The sequence below is a fragment of the Mus pahari genome, chromosome X (genome assembly GCF_900095145.1).
Source record: "Mus pahari chromosome X, PAHARI_EIJ_v1.1, whole genome shotgun sequence".
Taxonomy (NCBI): domain Eukaryota; kingdom Metazoa; phylum Chordata; class Mammalia; order Rodentia; family Muridae; genus Mus; species Mus pahari.
The window spans coordinates 87,916,111-87,921,730 of record NC_034613.1 but is presented as its reverse complement, the minus strand read 5'-3'; the positions used below and the strand labels follow the sequence as shown (position 1 = coordinate 87,921,730).

Here is a 5,620-nt window from a genome sequence, read left to right as displayed (position 1 = left end):
TGGAATTCCACAGTGGGACAAACACAGACACACAGACACACAGACACACAGACACACACACACACACACACACACACACACACACACACACAGAGAGAGAGAGAGAGAGAGAGAGAGAGAGAAACATGTGATGACAATGATATTGATATCACGAAGATGAAAGACCTAAACACTTCACAAAGAAGATGTACAGATGGCAAATAAAAATACGCAAAAAAGAAACTTCAAGCTGGGCAGTTTTCATTTCCATCACTTCGGAGGTGGATGCAAAAAAAGTCAGGAGTTCTAGGTTATTCTCAGCCATGTAGTGACTGAGTTTGAGACCAGAGTGCACTACATGAGACTCTGTCTCAAAAAAAAAAAAAAAAAAAAAGAATGTTCAACTTTATGTCATTAGAGAATTACAAATTAAAACAATAGTGAAACATTAATATCTACTTTGCAATGGTCAAAATATAGAATCTGACACAAGCAAGAATATGGAGCAACAGAAACTCTCACTCTCTCCTCATAGGAATACAACATGGTATGGACAGTTGGGAAGATAATTTGGAAATGTATCAAAAAACTAGACATACTCTTACCATATGATCTAGAAGGGATACTCTTTCATATTTGCTCAAATGAAGGATAACTTGAATTTCCATACACTATGCTTAGAGTAGATTTGTTCATAACTGTCAAAATTTGGAAGACACCAAGATGCTCTTCAGTAGGTAAGTGGATAAACAAGGCTAGCACCTGACAATGGAATATCATTTCATTCAGTGCTAAAAGAGATGAGCCACCAGCTTGAGCTCAAACAATAAAACAAACACAAACAAACAAAAAGGAATTGACTTACCAAACTATGGAAGGACATGGAAGAACCATAAGCACAAATTGCTAACTAAAAGAAGCTAAACTGAGAAGGCTCCAGACCATGTAATGTATACATGATCAGAGGCAGAAAACAACACAGCCCTGTAGCCCGAGGAGTTGTCCCTTTTAGCAGACTCTATATTCAGGTAAAGCAGTGTCCTTCACTATGCCACAGAATCTTGAGATGAATTAGAGTAGAGAAAAATTTAGTGACTTTATTAAGTAGAATCAGAAATTGTGTGTGCTTTATATTTAAGTTCAGACATTCAGAGACAGAGGGGGGGTACCTTGACTGTCTCAACAATAGCCATCTTAGAAAAACATTGGGGGGTCACAAAGACACTACCAATCCAACTGAACTGTCTCAAGAGGCAAACCTTACTCTTCATCAAAAGGAAGCACTCGAAAGAGCAAGTGCATCAAGACAAGAAGTGAACTTTTATTGTCATGCAGGTGGTGAGTATATCTTTCCCCCTTTGACTGGGGTCTGACCTCACAGCTTTTCTTGATTGGCTAGTTTTAAAAGAATCGGTATAAAAGAAATGAATGAAGGAAAGAGAGGGTCACTGCTTTAGGACATCTTGAAATGCATTGGTGGCTTTCTGTTAACAAGGATTTTACAAGATTGGGCGTGTGTGCGTGTGTGTGTGTGTGTGTGTGTGTGTGTGTGTGTGTGTCTTTAAAATTGGCCTAAAAGTCTAACAAAGAGATGAAAATGTTGTAAATGCAAGTTTTACAAAAAAGACCAATATTTTAAAAAATATTTATTTATTTAACGTGTGGGGGTGTTTTGTGTGATATATGTCTGTGTACCACGTGTGTGTTTGGTGCCCTTGAAGGCCAGAAGAGGGCATCAGATCCACTGGAGCTAGAGTTCTAGACGACTGTGATCCACCATGTTGGTGCTGAGAATCAAACCCAGGTCTACTGGAAGTGCAACAGTACTCTTAATCGCTGAGCTGTCTCTCCAGCCTCACTAACAATGTTACTTACAGACATAAGGTTTTATGGCTTTTGAAGTTGCATTACTCCAAGGATGTAATTTCCAACCAAGTTCAAAGATTAAGGAACGTTTTAAAAATTAAGTAAAACTATATCAGTTGGTTCCCTCTCTCTTCTTAAAGAAGTTGCTTTTCTTAAGGCAGTTTTACAATGCACACTGCTCAGGCTTAAGCATGAAGGAGGAGTGCTACCTCGGCTCACCTAAAAGGATGCACATGTCCTGGCCCCAAACAAGCATAGCTTACTTGTTGAGTTTTAGTGCTCTTGTGTAAGCCATCTCTTGGAAAGGAGAATTCTGTCCCTGTATGTAATCTTTATTTTGCCACTTGTTTTGAAGTCATTGATGCTCTTCGTTTCTTTTCCATGTCCCTTTAATTTCCCCTGGCTTTCTATCCTGCCTTGATAAGACAATCCAGAAACAGCAAAACTATAGAGACAGTAAAAATACCAGGGCTTGCCTGGTCCTATTGGGGAGAGAAGGACAAGTGGATGAGACACAGAGGATGTTTAGGGGAGTGGAGGTATTCTGTGTGAGACAAGAGATGACACAGACTGCTGCACATTAACACCAGGAGGGAACCCTCATGCAAACTGCCCGCTTCAGTGATAAGCATCGCTCATCAGTCATCACAAACGTTCTTCTGTGATGTGGGGTATCTGCACTGGAGGAGGTAGGCCATGGGAGGGTGCCATGGGAACCTTGAAGCCACCCTTTAAAGTAGTGTCACTTATACCATTGTGAGTCCCTAGAAATGCTCCTAAAAGTGTACAAAGAATGGAGGAAAACCACACTCATTCAAGAAAATCCACTAAATCCAGTATGGAACATTGAGCCTAGGATAGTCCAGTACAAAGGGACAGAAAACCCATCCCTGACTGTTCTGGATAACACAGGAATCCTCTCCATCAGCTCCCAGTGGGAGGGCTATCTTCCTAGGAGGAGTGGCAAGGGAGCATTTCTCATCCTATTCTCAGTAACCTCTTGCTCAGGCTTAGTTTCAGGTAAAGGATCCTGAAAGAGGCGGGGCTCCCTTCTGCCAAGCAGCTCCCTCTTGTGGAATAAAGCACCCACCACTGACAGTACTAAAGTCAGAGGCTTGGCCTGTGGGGTGCAGGTACTAGATGAGGAAAAGCAAGCCAAGGAGATCCAAAACCGTGCTGTTCACTTTTGGGTGAGTGCTTAGCTCTAAATTGAGAGGAAGGAGGGGCTTTACTCAGAAACTAGCCACTGTCTTTGACCTTAAAACAAAATTGTGTCTCAGAGATTTTGCCCTGGGAGAAAAATAGGCTATAGAACAGAGAGTCTTGAATGACCCTCGAAAGGAATTGACTTCATTTCTATCACCATGGAGGAATCCACGCCTAACTAGAGGAGGTGAGGTGAAAGGCAATGGATAGGGGGATGGTGGATGTCTTGGGGATGGAGCAAAACAATCTAGTTTTCTGGACAAAAATAGGAGACAGGGTCAGAACAAACCGCAAACGCTTATCTAGGGAATTGGCGCAGCAAACAAAACAAACACAAAACGACAGCAACAAAAAAACAAAGCCCACAATTTGATTAGACAGGATAGGGAGCAATTTATGCCCTGGGTAAGAGTTCAGTCAGAACCCAGGGCACGTGAGGGCACCCTTGGGATCACCTCCTGCTGTCTTCGGTAGAGGGAGTGACCATTATGGAAATTATGCAGTCAGAACTAAATGAGGAAATCTCATGAGGAAACACTGAGATAAAGTGTGGAGACCAGTACTAAGACTTGCTGGAACCCACAAGTTTTCTACAAATTTCCAGTTCCCAATAAAAAAGCATGAATTATGAGAAAACAAGAAAGGATAAACCACATATTAGAGGGAAGCCTCTCAGAGCCAGGCATGAGCGTGCACACCTGCAATGCCAGCACAGGGGAGCTGGAGGTGGGGCATCAGAAGTTCAAGTCATCCTTGGCTACCTAGGAAGTTCCTGGCTAGCCTGCACTGCAGAAGACCCAATCTGAATAAAGAAATAAGCCTACAACCAAACAAGTAAACATAACTCCCAAACCTGCAAACACAATGTGAGTCCAATTCAAATCCCAGTGGTCCTTTTTTTTTCATAAATGTAAGAACTAATTTTAAAATTACACAGATTTCTAAGGCACCCTTTGGAATTTCTAAGTCAAATTAGGCTTGGAAAAGAACAGCAAAGTTGGAAAACACATGCATCTGGTTTTTGGTCATACTGAGGCAGGGGAACAAGACAGAGAGTAAGGTCCAGAAGATCTTGCTCAATGACTGCAACATTAGCTTAGGCAATAATCTGATTGGCAAAATAGAAGGTTCAAACACACTCCCACTCCTCCATTTATGGTTCTCTCCATTTCCCGTTCCACTGTCTGCCGCCTGTTGTAGTTCCAGCTGGCTTTGAACTCACAATCTTCAGACCTCAGCTTCCAAATTACAGGTGTGCTTTGCCACATCTCTCTTTGCAGGTTTTTTTTTGGGGGGGAGGGTAGTATTGATAATATTGGCATTTCAGCAACATTAAGTATTTTGAAATCCATAAATCTGGGCAGGTGCAGAGGCACTTCAGGGTGTCTAAAGATAAGTTGTGTTTCTTTATATAGTACTAAAACACACACCCCTGCCCTGGTGATTTCAGGTGCAAATGAGGCATACAATATATGAAGCTGTATGTACAATTACACTGGACAGAGCGTACTCAAGAAAGCCTAGTGTGCACTGGAGAGATGGTTCCGTGTTTGCCCTTCCAGCGAAGCTGAGTTTGGTCACATGACAATTCACATTTGTCTATGACTACAGTCTCAGAAGATCCAACACCCTCTTTTGGCTTCCCTAGGCACTGTGCATACATGGTGCACAGACTTACAGATGAAATAAAAGTAAAAATAGAGATTTAAAAAGAAAAAGAACGAAAGCCTATGTTTATGCAAATGACCTACTAACCTCATGCTATAGGACACAAAAGACCACATCCTTTATGCAGCCATTGAGCTTCTAAAATCTTCCTGGGCTCCAACTTCCTTCTTCCCTTGGAATTACATCTCTTTTCTGATAAACTGTCCCTGCACAGGCTTTTGTCTGTATGATAATATTGATTTCCAACTTGACATGATCTAAAATCATCTAAGCGAAAAATATCCTGGAGCACCTGTGAGAGATGGCCTAGTTTGGGCTGTGAAGGACTTTTCTTGAGGCAGGAAGAGAGTTGCCCACAGTGCATGACATCATTCTGTGGGCTTTTGTCCTGTACTTAACAAAAAGGAGACAGTGAGCTGAGCACAAGCATGCCTCATTCCCTGCTTCCTGGCTGTGCCTATGATGTAACTAGCTGCCTCACACTCCTGATGCTGGGACCTCCCCGCCATAATGAACTGTGAACCAAAATAAATGACTGTTACCTAAAGCTGCTTTTGTGGGGTATGTTATCACAGAAGCTAGAAAAGTAATCTGGTCCAGGTTCATGTTCTAGAACACAGGAATCAGGAGGTCCTCCGGAGGTGCCCACAGAACCCCAATACCTACCAACATCTATACTGCAAAGCAACAGTGACCAGGGCCACACTGTACTGGTGCAAAGACCAATATATAGATAAATATAATCAAATAAAAAAACTCTAAGATAAACCAATACATTTATGGACAATTGATACTTGGCAACAGTGACAGCAGCCTTCAATGGGAAAAGAACAGTCTCTTCAATAAGCGATGATGATGATGATGATGATGATGATGATGATGTGTGTGTGTGTGTGTGTGT

At 42.0% G+C, this 5,620-nt stretch overlaps 1 protein-coding gene across 1 annotated transcript in view; it reads right to left on the bottom strand.

Moving 5' to 3' along the window:
* Positions 1 to 5,620, bottom strand: part of Nhsl2 (NHS like 2) — a 241,599-nt gene that overhangs the window by 179,913 nt on the left and 56,066 nt on the right. The window lies entirely within an intron of this gene.